Genomic DNA, 14,595 nt, shown 5'->3' on the forward strand with positions numbered 1-14,595 from the left:
TGCTTTCTACAGGTGTAACATTTTAAATCTTTTATTCTATATTTTTACTGCATCTTTTATATGTTTAGGTATGTTTAGCTATACAAATACCATTGTGTTACAGTCACCTACAGTATTCAGTATGGTAACATGCTATACAAGTTTGTAGCCTAAGGGCAACAGGCGCTATCATAAAGCCTATGTGTGTAGTAGCCTATACCATCTGTGTTTGTTTAATTATACTCTGTGATGTTCACATGACAACAAGCATATCAACTAAGGACGCTTTTCTCTGAACATACCTCTGTTGTTAAGCGACGCATGGCTGTAAAACATGCATTAATTGGTTACCTGTACCCTCTATTTAGGGCTTCAAAAGTTGGATCTGTCCATCTAAGATGCTTTTAAGTAACGTTTACCTTGAAGAAATAGATGGTTGATTGGTTTAAAGAAAGAGACAGCTGAGTTGAATGGGGAAGCCAGATTTTGACTGTATTTCTAAGAGGAGGCATTCTGTAATGTTTTGGTAAAAGAATGTCTGTTTCCATGTCATCCATCCATCTGTGCATCTGTCCATCCATCTATCCATCTGTCCATCTGTTTATCTAATTTGTCATTTACTTATCCATTAGTCTGTCTGTAATGCAAATATTCCAAACATTAAAAAAGTATAAGAAGACTCTGTAGTGCAATGGATAGCACATTGAACTTTTTTGTTGTTTTTATATTAGTTTACTGCAATTAAAAAATGTACAAATAATATAACCAAAGAAAATTCAGAAAACAAAGCAACATTGAGAAAGTGAAAGACTATTGAATCTCTCCTAAGATCCTATTATAAACACAAAAAATTACATTTAATATTCTGGTACATTTCCTTCTAGGCATTTTTGCTCTATGCATACATTTTATTCATAGATGTAATCATCTTGTCTATGCTGTTTTGTAGCAAGCCTTTTTTCACTTAATATGTAATATTATTTTTTCCAAGTCTTTATAGATACTGTTTTTCTTTTTTTTCTTGAGATGGGGTCTTGCTAAATTGCCCAGGCTGTACTTGAACTCCTGGGATCAAGTGATCTGCCTGCCTCAGCCTCCTGAGAAGTTGGGACTTCAGGTGCATGCCACCTTGCTTGGACAAATATTATCTTTAGTGTTTGTATGATGTAACACTGAGTGAGCACAGCCTACGTGATTTATTTAGCCATCACTCAGTGGTTGGATATTTAGGGTATTTCATCTTTATTGTCTTTGAAAATTAAATAAAACAAAATTTGATGAAAGTCCAAGGTGGCCCAACACAGTGGCTGAATATATCCTGTCAGTCTGTTGCATTTTCATGTGGAAATGGAAGCATAACTCTCCAAAACTCTGCATCTGCGAGGAATGTATATTAAATTAAACTTAAGGAAGTGCTTATGAACAGTAGGAAATGAGAGTTGGTAAATGGAGTCATTTTATTTCATAAAGATGCCTCAGAGCTTTAAGCCCAAGCCCCTACACTTTGAGTCACTTTGGATTGTGTACATTTGTCCATGATGCACCATGATTTTATCTTACACAGTGTTTGGCATGAAGCATTAAATCTTCTTTCCTTCACAGTTTTCAGAATCTGTGAAATAGGACCTGAGCCAGCCTAGAAAAGTCTATCTCCTTGTCTGTTTAGTGTTTTTTTTTTTTTTTTTTGAGGAGTTTCACCCTGTCTCTCTTTTTTTGAGACGTTTTCACCGGGCTGGAGTGCAGTGGTGCGATGTCAGCTCTCTGCAACCTCTGCCTCCCTGATTCAAGCGATTCTTCTGCCTCAGCCTCCCGAATATCTGGGACTACAGGCATGCGTCACCATGCCCAGCTAATTCTTTTGTGTTTTTGGTAGAGACGGGATTTTACCATGTTGGCCAGGCTGATCTCAAACTCTTGACCTCAGGTGATCCACCCACCTTGGCCTCCCAAAGTGCTGGGATTACTGGTGTGTGCCACTGGGCCCGGCCCTTTTAATTCTGAATAGAATAGTATTTATGTAATAGTTGTGAGTTGAAGGCAAATACTTTTAAAAAGTCTAGTTCTTTTCTTTTCAAAATATAAGTCATAAAAATGCATGATTCTCCCTGAGGAGCCAGCGTGGCATCAGACTCTGGAGCCAGACAACCTGGGTTTATTTCCTGTTCCACAACTTTCTGCTGGGTGAACCCGGGCAAGTTACTCGACTTGTCTAGATGTCAGTTTTCTCATCTAGTAAATGGGAATAATACTATTATAGGTTTCTAGGATGGTTTAAATAAGTTCAAACACAGTGTTAACTCCTACTCTTCTCAACAGGTTCCTAAGGGTCTGCGTTTGTAGTGCTTTACCATGTCAATAGCACTTATAATGTTCTGCAGTATCCCTTACTGAGTGGTTTTTCTATGAGTATTTCTGTGAGTGTTTCTTCTCCAACTATTTTATGATGATACTGGCCACCACTTTTGATGGAGTATTATAATACATATTCTACATGTATTATAAAATGTAAGTCTCATTGCCATTTATAAGGTATGCATTTTTGCTGTTTTCTTTTTATAAATTTAGTAACTAAAGGTTGTAGAGGTTAAGTAACTTGCTTAAGGTCCTAAAATTGCTAAATATGGAACTTGGAACTAAATTCTGGTCTGGTGCATATGCCACCAACCGTTTTTGTAAATTCCTTTAACAAAGGGACTTTTATGCTTTTTAGATCCCTTACAGATTTCAGCACAGTTTCTTGAACATAGTAGGTCCTAAGTTTTTTGTTTGAAGGTAGAAGTGATCCTGTGGATAATAGAACTTTTTTTTTTTTTCCAATGAGAAAACCAACAATATTGCTTTTTAATGACATGAAATTATGAGTCTTAGAATTTTGTTCCACTTCCATACTACATCTAAGAGAATGATGAGTTTGTAATTATTTGTGTATGAAACTGTTTGTATTCCATGTGAAACAAATGTAGAGATCCTGTATTTGAGACTCTGATTTGAGAAAACCTGGATTAGCATTACATTGGTAGCCATTGAAGCAATTTTAATTTAAATAAGGATTCAACTAATTCTGGATCTGTTTTTAGCCATTTGTTTAACAGACATTTATTGTGCATATACTTTGTGCAAAGCCCTCTGCAGGGGATTAAGGGTTTAAGGATGAATATGTTGGTTTCTATATGTAAGAAGATTTTATCCAATATCATGAGTTTAGCTATGCCCTGATGCTAATGACTCCTACATATCATTAACCCAGCCCCCACCCTTGCCTTCATTATTCAGCTCTGTGTTGGATACTTCCACATGGATGTTTCATAGCCCTCCAAAGTGAATTTATTATCTCATCCCCAGCACGCACTATACCTCATTATATATTACATTCCTGTAGGTGTTAAATATTCCACCTCTGTTGGTAACATCACTATCTAACCATTCAAACCACTGTCCAAACTTCCACCTTAAAACAAACAAACACAAAACAGAAGTAATCTTGGATTCCTTTTTCTCCCTAACACTCTAGATTTAGCTAATCCTGCTAATTTTTCCCCCCTAATTATTATTAAGACCTGTGAAGGATTTGAGACTTTTCTTACTTGCAAATGAACTTGCTTGCCACAGTTTCATGGATGCTGGCAAACGACACAGGATTCCTGGGTTAGAGACAAAAGGACTTTATTACTCATAGCAATAGCAGTAGCCAGAGTGTCAACATATTCATTCACTGTTTCTCTAAGACCCAGCTCGCATAGGATGTCATGAAGAGAGTCGAGTGACAGCCATACATGCAGTGCATTGTGTTACAGGAGAGGAATGCCAAACTTAGGGAACCCAAATCTTTTATATTGGGCAGTAAAGATGCTTCACCTTTGCTCCAGAGGGAGATCATTTCTTCCAAGGCTGTTCTCCATATAAACATCTTTGAAAAGATAGTCTGGAACCAAGGGCAGCCAGTGCTTTGCTCACAAGATGTGCAGAAACCTAAGGGACTCCTGGAGAATGCCTCCTAGCATATATATCTTGCATCTGTTCTCTCTGCTCCTTCCTTTTTTAAAATCGAAGATCCGTTACTGCTCCTGTTTCCGTGAGTAGCAGTGACCAGGGGAATAGGGAGAGGAACCAGCTGGCAAGGGATGGGTCATCTCCACAGCATTCCATTTATACACAGAACTAAACAGACAAGCACAGAGTCACTATTGCAGTTAGAAGCTGGCAGTGTGGGAAGGTGGAGGAACAGGTGGGGGGAGTGGGGATGTTGTTAAAAAAATACAGGCCCCTTCAAAACTGGGGTGCCTGGTGGGAATTTGGTCTACTTCAACCCAAAGAGAATCAGAAGATGAAAAGCAGTTTGGGAAGGCCAGAACCATCAGGGATGGAGGGAGGAGGATAATCCAGGGGGTGAGGGGTGTGTTTGGCGACTGGGGTGAAGGGATTGCCCTCCCCTGGCTGGGATTCCCCCCAGCCCAACTGGTCTGGCAGGAAGGGGCCAGCCTGCAATCCCCAAGGGCAGGTATAGGGCTGCTAGATGCTCAAGGCAGAGTGCCAGAGGGGCTCACAAAGGCTTGCCCTCCAGGGAGATGGTGGCACTGCCCCCCAGCTTCTCTGCCGGGGTGCAGTGGTTCTTGACCTCCTCGCAGAAGTTTGCTTGTAATTCATGCTTGATCCCTGTCAGCTTCTTCTTGACTGCATCCTTGGAGCTGGCATAGATTATTTTGCTCTTAAGGGGCCCAGACTCAGGGGCCCAGAAGATAAGCACCAGGTCCTCCTTCTTGCTCTCCTTGGTCTCATAGGTTGTGTCATAGAGGATGTAGTGGCAGTCCTTATCTGGCAGCATCTTGACAAAGGTGGCCTAGGAGTCATCCAGGTCTGGCCCACATTGCCCACCAGGATCTTCTTGCCCTCCTCCAGGATGGTGTTCTTCTTGCCCTCACTCAGGCAGAAGAGCTCCACCTTCTTGTGTCTTTTCACCTCCTCCGGCATTGAAGACTTAGGCACCTTTATGTGGTTGAACACCTTTATGACACCATCGGAGACAGCCACACCGGAGACCACATTTCTGAAAGTGAAAAGGAGAGGGCGTGGAGAGCCGCAGAAGCTCCAGCGCTGCTGGGACCTGACTGCCCTCTGCTCCTTCTTTGCACCATTAGATCAGACACATTGCCCATAGGAAGATTGCAACAACTTTTTAGCTGATTTCCCTAACTCAAGGTGGGGCCCTCTTCACATTCAGTCCCCTACACCTTGCTGAAGTAGCCTCCTGAGACACAAATCTGACTCTTTCCTGCTTAAAGCCATTTACTGCCTGCCCATTATCTATACGAAAAGCCCAAGCTCCTTAGCATGACACCAAAGGGATTTTCAGACCAGCCCTTGCTGATCCCCCGAGCGTCAGGGGGCAGCATATAAGAGTAATTATCTCCCTTACTGCCCCGGTGACTTAACCTTTGTGACCTCCTTTCCTCATTGCTAAATTAGGATGATAAAACTTACCTCATGGGTTGGTGAGAATTAATCAGCTCACACATGATTAGCCTTCAGTAAATGTTGCCTGTTAGGGTTGTGTCTTTCCACTCTCTGCCTCACACTTTAAGGTCTGGCTACATGGTTTTCTGCTCACTCTGTGTCCCTTTTCACCATGGTTAGTGCCTTTATTGCTGCGACCCACCCTTCTTGCAATGTCCTACAATCCCTATTGCCTGAGTTCACGCTGGTTAGTCATATCCTCTTCCTTCTCTTGGATGCTCCATGCAATATCGGCCATTGACCTATAAATATCTACTAATAAGTCAGTCTCTGCTGCTAGATTCTCAACTTTATGGCGGTTGTTTTATTTATCTTTGTGTTGCTAGCACATGGCATGTGTTGAGAAAAATGGTGAATGAATACCTGAAAGAACAGAAGGAATTCATAGTCTCCTAGGGTGTTTGGGGTCTAGGGATGAACAGTGGAAGGCAGCTAAGTAGCTTAATAATAACAGGTGAGAGAATCTGGGTAAAGTTGGGGCTGAGGTGAAAATTAGGCCCTATAGGAGTCCAGTCTAGGGAGTTTGCTTGTTGAGTGTGGTGCATGTGGTGAGGAAGCCTGTTTAAAGTTATCTCCTCGGTGACATAAAACAGCCCCTTCTAGGCAATCTTAATTACTCCCTTCCCTGAAAGAATCTATTGCAAATGGAAGGTCATGCAATCTGTCTTCTTGTAAGATCTGTTCCTCAGAATACAATGAGTTCTCTGTTACCTGGAAGAGTGGGTAGAACGGATCTTCTTTTTAATTAAATTGTCTCTGCAGCAGAAAGTGACTTTATCCCGCTTTTTGGAGTCTCCCCGTTCTCCTTGGCCTGGCTCAGATCACTGTTCTTGAATTTATTGTTACACTAGTGCACCCTGCATTGTGAGTTATAATTTAATGTGAGCATATCTAATTCCCTAATGAGATGGAGACTCTTTGGGAATTTATGTTTTTTTTCCCCCTGAAATGTTTAATGTCATGCTTTTGAATTAAGAAGGCCTTCTACATATATTTATAGACTGGCCGAGTTTTTCCATATATGTATTAAGAACTTTCACATAATTATAACACAGCCTGAATTTCAGAATGCCAGTGATCTTCTCCAGGGCTTCAGCTTCCTGAAGGAACAACTACTCAGCACCTATTATTAAATGTTTAATGTGCCATTTTTATTAACTTTGAAATAAAAACTGAAATATTTGGAAAATGTTGATAAATGAACAAACGAAAAAGCTCTGAAATAACCCTATTATAATAGTATTTGGAGTATGTGTCTGTAGTCTCTCTTCCTTGGCTTTGTGTTTTTGCTTCTCTTTCAGTGAATGGGGTCATCTTTTATCACTCAGCTGGCAATCTGATTTCTTCCCCTTCACATCAATAGATATTTATTAAAAGTATTGATGCTGGAGAACTTCTTTTAGTTCCTGTTTCAACCCTTGACCCACTGTTTTGCCTTGTTTGCCACTACCTGTCTTTCCTTGATTTCTGTTTGTCTCTCTGGATTGACCAGTATTGTGTTCTGATCTCTGATACCTGCATGCATCTTCATAGTAGGTTCCAATTTTGGGGAGTGTCTGCTGTGCCCCAGATACTTGCATGTGTTTTACATGCTTTAAAAATCTGTTTTCTGATAGACTGGATACTAGTAGTCTCCATTTCAGAGATGAGGAATTTGCTGTAGAGATTTAATTTATAAAAGATCATGAAGCCTTAGGTGGAGCCTGAACCTATGTTTTTATACTCAGCACCCCCTCTAGTATGTGAAACTGCCATCTTTAGCTTCAAACTCCTTCTGGAATACTGGTTTTTGGGTGCTATGTCTAATCAGCTTTCAGCTCTACGGTATTCCTTGAAGGGGCCGGGCGCGGTGGCTCAAGCCTGTAATCCCAGCACTTTGGGAGGCCGAGGCGGGCGGATCACAAGGTCAAGAGATCAAGACCATCCTGGTCAACATGGAGAAACCCGGTCTCTACTAAAAATACAAAAAATTAGCTGGGCATGGTAGCGCATGCCTGTAATCCCAGCTACTCAGGAGGCTGAGGCGGGAGAATTGCCTGACCCAGGAGGCAGAGGTTGCGGTGAGCCGAGATCGCGCCATTGCACTCCAGCCTGGGTAACAAGAGTGAATCTCTGTCTCAAAAAACAAAACAAAACAAAAAGTATTCCTTGAAGGGCACCACAACCCACACCCCTGGGCCAGCATAGTGAATTTTATATTTTTTATTTGAGAGAGATATATATAGAGATAGAATATGTGTGTGTGTGTGTGTGTGTGTGTGTGTGTGTGTGTGTGTGTGTGTGTTTGGGGAATCAGCTGTGGCTCTTGCTTTCACTCCTCATGGTAAGGAGATGGTCTACCTCTCACATCTGTTTTCAGCCCCCGTTCCTCAATACCAGAATTATTTTCTGTTAACTCAATGCACCTTTTCTTTGTAATTCATGTCGATTTTCCTCCAGCCACCTGCACGGTCTCTGGCTTGCTCTCAGGCTGTGAGTAAGTTCTTTGTGTACTTGCTGTTTTTGATAACCTCGGCCTAGGATTTAATGTCAAGGTGGGGGTCCTATTAAAGATGCCATGAATCATCCTGTCTTTGTTTGAAGATTTCCGTGTTGGCAAGTGGGCAGATAGAATTAGCTGTAGGTTTCCCAACCAGATGTAGTGGTAGCTGGGATGGGGGCGTTCGGCTGAAGTACATTCCTATCATTATTTGGCAAAGAAAGAGCCACGGAGATTAAGAGCGTAATCCTCGCTTGTGATCTGGCTTCATCGACGGAATCACAGAGCCTCCATGTTGTAAAGGTCCTTAAAATCACCTGCAACTGCACAACTTGATACTTGAGGAAACTAAGGCAATAGATAAAGGAAGTGATGTAAAGTTATAGAAAGCCAAGTCTTCAAGGGACTTTTGACGTGACCTAACTCTGCGCTCTTATTTTATGGGGAAGAATAATGAGCCCTTGAGAAGCTCACTAACACTCCTAACGTGGCACAGTGAGTCCCTTCCGAGCAAGGACTCTACTGAATACAGGCCCAGGACGGGGGCCCTGCAGATGAAGGCACTAAGGGGGATCAGTAGGATGTGGCTGGATCCAAGAGCTCTCTGCTGTCTCCTCGGGGCTGGCTTCCATGGGCCTCTGTTGAATTATCAGTCCGGTGTTCTTGCCTCTGTCCCCACAGACCTGTGGAGGTCTTCTTCCACCTGACAGATGGTGACTGTCTTCTTCAGAGTGATAGGAGTGAGGAACCAGTGAGGGGAAATCGGGAAACAGGAAGCCAGGGAGAGGAGCAAGGTGTTGGGGTGGTACGTGTTGGCTCCATGCCTTGGTGTTGTGGGTTTCTAGAGGATTTTAACTTTGTAGTAAAGACAGGACTTGTGGGAATTCTCTCCGTGGTAGGAGAGGAGTGTTCTCCACAGCCTTCACAAAGCATTCCCTACAAGAACTACTCGTCCTTCACGACCTAGTTCCATCATAGCAGTTCAGTCTTCCGCTGTTTTTTCTGGTACTAGCCTATGGATTGGGTAAGGAGAAAGATCAGGTTAGTGAAGAGATCTTTCTGGTCTCTCCAGTAATAAAGCCCCTTGGACAAGGGCCAGGGAGATTCATCTCCCAGAGACTCCTGTGCTCTAGGTGGTGGTAGAGGCTTCCTGCCAGAAGGATCTGAAGCAGAGGACGTGGATGGTGCCACGTTGGCGTCTCTGTGTGTCTGGCAGCGCAACAAAGGACTTCTGTCTGCCCTGCGAGGCTGAGTCGGTAAAACCCACTTCAATTGAAAGCCACCACACTTTAGCCAACTTGATAATTAAAATTCTAATATATGAATTAAAGAAAACAAGGGGCTCTGTTCCTGCCATATTAAAATACAGCTGCAGTGATTCCACTATTTTTTTCCTTTGACAGAGCTGTGGTTTTCCTACACACCTTTGTTTGAGGCTTTGATTCAGATATACTCCCTGCAGTTAATAGGCCCCTGGTGTCTACTCACCAGTTAGATGGTGTGTGGTGATGATTCTTCTGTGATGTGGAGAATCAAATATTGTGTCTTCAAGTTACATGAGGTGGCTAAGTGACATCTCATCGAGAGCAGAGGTAACAACAAAACTCACAGAAAAGGTGCTTCCTGAACTCCCTTTTTGTTTCCCTAGTGATTAAAAACAATAAAGGCCAAATTGAAGTGAAAACTTAAGAGCCAATACAGCCGATACCTGGACTTATGGATTGATTTATTTCCATGAACATTCGGGGAAAATGCCCACTTGTTGCTCTGTTATTAATAAAAAGGTCACTTTATCATTAGGCCTTTGAATCTGCATTTAATGGTGAAAGCCAGATGGTTATAATTTCTGACTTAGTGTGGCCACCTTATTAATAAAAAAGGACTGATGGAAAGGAAAAGGCGTCTTCATTTTTAACTCCAGAAGCATAACACAAATGTGTTCCAGTCTTTCTTTGTGTGGAAAGCAGACCGAGTGACTGCAATAAGATCCTGTTACACATTGAAAAAAGACTTTTGCAGAGTGGAGGTAACTCAGTTTGAATCCTTCTTTTGTTAAACTTTAAAAGGACACTATAAACATATGCCCCTTTCCTTGAAGAAGGTATTTTGAAGGAAGCTTCAGGATTATATTTAAAAGTAAATTAATATTTTAAAAACATTAGAAAACTAAAAAACACCTAATTTATTTCAGATAGTGGAGGCCTGTGGTACTTTCTAAAATTATTCTTTTTGCTTAAACTACTATAAACTGCTTTTTTGGATTTAATTACTAGGCTTAGATGAATGTGCCATGTATCTTATTCTGGTTCTTTTTATATTCACTTGGAATTTTTAAAAAGTCAATAATGGCAAAAATGCCTGGTAGTGGATTTCTGCTTGATTTCATCCAGCCTGTATATAATGGTCGGGAATTTGAAATCATGGTTATCATCCTGGCAGTTTTTTGTCCCCAAAGGGACAAACTTACGTTCGTGAAGACAGAATGATTTAGAATCTTAATGTACCCAGTAAACTGATTGAACAGAGCAGAAAAATGCTGGGAATTCTTCACATAGGCTCAGAAGAGCTCTTTAATTCACTCAGATACCTAAAGACTTATTTATATGTCAGGCTATTGGCAGCATCCTGGGACCTGTTATGGCAATGAACTCCTGGTCTTAGGTGACAAGAATAGGATGTGTGTGCTGCGCCTGGCTCTGAGATAAAGAAAAAACATGGAATTTTAAGGATCTTAAAGTCTTTAAAGCTTTCTTTGCCTACTTGTTTTCAATCTTTGTTTAATTAATAATGCCTTTCAGAAGAGCCGTCCATGGGCCCACATTTAGAAGTGGTTTGAATTTCAAATTATTAACGGTAATTGTTTTTTTTTTTTTCTATTTTCATTAACCAAAGGCGTGTATAACACCCATTCAGTTCATTTGTTCATTGATTTGTTCATTTATTCTTCAGTATTTAGCTTCTATTTACTTTTGGCTTGGCACCATGGCATGCACAGGATTACAGAGGAGTTTGTGATGGCCAGCCTTCTTTAAAAAGCCTAAAATAGGGTCAGGAGCAGTGGCTAACACCTGTAATCACAGCATTTTGGGAGGCCGAGGCTGTAGAATCACTTGAGCCCAGGAGTTTGAGACCAGCCTTGGCAACATAGGTATCTCATCAAGAGTAGACGTAACAACATTTCTACAACAAATAAAAAAAGTTAGTCAGGTGTGGTGGTATGCACCTGTGGTCCCAGCTACTCCAGAGGCTGAGGTGGGAAGATCATACTTGAGCCCAGGAGGTCAAGGCCACAGTGAGCAGTGATGGTGTCCCACATTCCAGCCTGAGTGATGGAGTGAGACCCTGTCTCAAAAAAAAAAAAAAATCAATAAATGAAAATCAACAGTAGATGCTCCAAAACAGTGGACAGATTTTTGTTTTTCCTCACATCTCAGATTCCTGGATGTCTAGACCAATCCTTGGCTAAGCCATCATGCTTTTTTTTTAAACTTTGAAATATTTTAAGTATACGGAAAAACAAAAGTGACAAAACCCATTTCAGATACAAATAATTTTTATGTTTCAGATTTTTTAAATAAATAAAACATTATAGACACTTCAGAAGCTCCCAGTGTACCCCTCCTAAATCCTGTCTCTCTTCTTTTCCAGAGATAATCTTTCTACTAAGTGTGATGTCTTTTCATTCCCATGCATGTTTTTATATCTTTGCTCTCTGTGCATAAATGCACTAATAGTGCTACTAAAAATAGTGCTTTGCCTGTTTTTAAATTGTATATAAATGAGAACTTACTGTACCTGTCATACATCTTGCGATTTCGCTCGGTGTTGTTTTTTATATTAACCTTGTGAAATTAGGAATTACATGTTGATCTAAGAAGTTATTTTAGTTGCTGTGCAGTAAGTATACTATCGGGTGACCATTTCAAAATTAATATACCGATTCTCCTGTCTTCATTTTTTGTGTATTATAAAACAATGCTGCCATGAAAAGTTTCACTTGTCTTTCCGTAAAAATGTGGGAAGTTTTTCTATGCTAAATTCTTAGGAATAGAATAGAGTATGCATGTCTTTGGCTTTCTTAGATGTTGGAGAATTGCTCTCCAAGGGACTTATGCCTCTGTGAACTCCTTCCTACAGTGTATGAGTTCCTGTTGCTCTTTGCCCTTTCCAATACTTCCTTGTTATTGGAAGTATTTTCAGATTTTGCTTATTCAACAAATATGATATAAACTATCCTAGTTTGAATTTATAAAGATATATCAGTTGAGTAAAGATGTTAGAGCAAAGACTGGAGATTTTTTCCCCCCTTTTCCTCCTGTTCTAGCTATGTTATAGGGCAAGTTTGAGTTTCCGGTTGTGTAGAATTATTTTCAGCAAAGCCTACTTTGGCCCAAATTAGTTTCCTTTACATCCATTTTACACAAAATGCATTATGTGCCTTTCTAAGGAATCGAAGAGATGAAGTCCAAACTCATAGAACCTATGTTGGGGGTGCATAGCAGGAGATACTAGGGCCCAATTTACAGTGGATGCATTGCACTGGCCAAGGAATTCACGGACCTTGCTCTAGCAAAGGTTGCTGCCTGTGTGGGTTTTTGGGTTTTAATGTTAACAAAATGAGAGATTGCATTAGTCATTCCTTCTTCAAGTGCAGATTTTCTTTTCTGCTTTCAAACTTCCATGCTTCTAAGTGGCATTGTCCCTTGGTACTTTAAAATGTCTTAAAAATCATGAATACTCAATTGGTATTGAGAACAGAGGAACTTAATGCAGGAGCCACCACTAAGTGAAGAGTAATTAAAAATGCTCAAAAGTCACCTTCAAAATCCTAATCTAAGTTAAAATTGTGTAAAAAAAGACCATGTCACTCACGTATAAAGATGACAGGGAAAAATAACAATGAATACACTGTGGGTGATTATTCCCCTCACTGCCCTATTTTTCTGTTTTCCAAAGCTTTTTTAATGGTCATGGAGTAATATTCTAGAAAGAAAATAATAAGCATATGTGAACAATTATAAGCTCATTTGGTAGGAAAAAAATGTGATTTATACAAACATGTGCTGGGCAAAGGGGAGAACACCTGTATATGAAAAATGATTTGTAATGATTTTGTAGATAATCCCTATAATCCTTCCTTGGGTTAAGATTGGTGGATGATAAGTGCTTTTCTTTCGGTTTTGCTGTTGGAAAGATCCAGGGAAGATGGAAGACAACTAGACTGGCATCTTCCCTGAGAGCAGTGGCACAGCAGCTGGTAGAACAACTTGAGCTTCTCTCATTGGGTTTTAAGACCAAAAGAAAAGGCAGAAAGCAGAACTAAAGAGATTTTATTCATTAGGTCACATAGATATTCCTATTTCAAAGGCCTATAACAAATCCGTAAGAGTGGAATTAATCATAATGCCTACCATATATTAAGTGTTAAATATATATATATATATTTTTTTTTTTTTTTTCTGAATTCTGGAATAGCTGTGAGATGTAGGAGTAACTGTACTGACTGATAGGGGAGAGATCAAATAGGTTAAGAAACTTGCTCTAGGTGCAGAGCTCATCAGTGGTACTGCCTGGACTCAGCCGCCATCTGCTTCACTCTGCTGGGGCATACATGTGTGTATACCCTTCCCCTGGCAAACACTTCCTTTTGTAGAGCTGAAAGCACCCCCCTGCAACTTTTCCATATATTTATTCTCATCCTGCCCTCCTGAGTCCCCCCCAGCCTTAGAAGTCTGCTCCCTCTTTCACACAACAGCCCTTCATATCTTCAAAGAGGACTATCGTGTCCGTTTCCCCACTTTCCCCCTCTCAGTCTGTCATCTTGGAAAAGCTCAGAGAGGTGTTTTTATTCACAGACGCCTTGAGAAATTTCATGGTTTTTAGACTCATGCTGAGTTTGTCCAGATGTGCCAATATTTGTCTTATATGATATAAATTAATTGTCCAGAAGAGGAAGAAACCTTTGTAGGCACTTACTAATGCAAACCAGTTCCTTTGAGTATTGATGGAAGGAAAAACACTAAAAAATGAAACAGATCATTTTCACTGGGAGAGTTTACTTGTTGAATTCACATTGTACTTTTAGGACAAATCTGTAGCGTGACAGTTCAGTCTTACCACATGCATTAACCATGGGAAACCCAGGATGACCTTGGTAATAGAGCCCTGCTTTTCTGTAAGGACTTTATACAGGTGGAGGAAGTATGATACTCTTACATTTTATTACCATGTTCTTTGGCCCAGGGTTTACAGCATAAGGTAGCAAACAATTTAGCTCCACTCAGATTTGGAAGAGCAACTGTTGTTATTGTAAGTAAGGTTTAAACTTATGGACAGGTACACACTCTTTCAGGAGAATTTTAAGACTAAGATGTATCATTATCAGTACCTGGCATAAATATGTGATCTGAGTTCTCAGAGAATCATAATGGAAAAGATGTCTAATATGGTTTAACCTCAAGATATTAACATGATTGCACCTGCTTCCTGCCCCCAGCATCATAGTCTCCAACTGCGGCAACAGCTGCTGCTAATGTTTTTTGAACTCTTGCGGTATGTGTGGTGATGTACTTTATATCAGCTGGCGCATTCTCAAAACTTGGGAAAGTACTACACATACCATAGTA

At 40.6% G+C, this 14,595-nt stretch overlaps 1 protein-coding gene and 1 pseudogene across 1 annotated transcript in view; one reads left to right on the forward strand and one right to left on the reverse strand.

The window, feature by feature from the left end:
- Nucleotides 1-14,595, forward strand: part of ROR1 (receptor tyrosine kinase like orphan receptor 1) — a 415,703-nt gene that overhangs the window by 63,872 nt on the left and 337,236 nt on the right. The window lies entirely within an intron of this gene.
- LOC104653222 (cofilin-1-like) overlaps nt 4,520-14,595 on the reverse strand; it is a 42,903-nt pseudogene continuing 32,827 nt past the window's right edge.

The sequence above is a fragment of the Saimiri boliviensis genome, chromosome 11, assembly GCF_048565385.1.
Source record: "Saimiri boliviensis isolate mSaiBol1 chromosome 11, mSaiBol1.pri, whole genome shotgun sequence".
NCBI lineage: Eukaryota > Metazoa > Chordata > Mammalia > Primates > Cebidae > Saimiri > Saimiri boliviensis.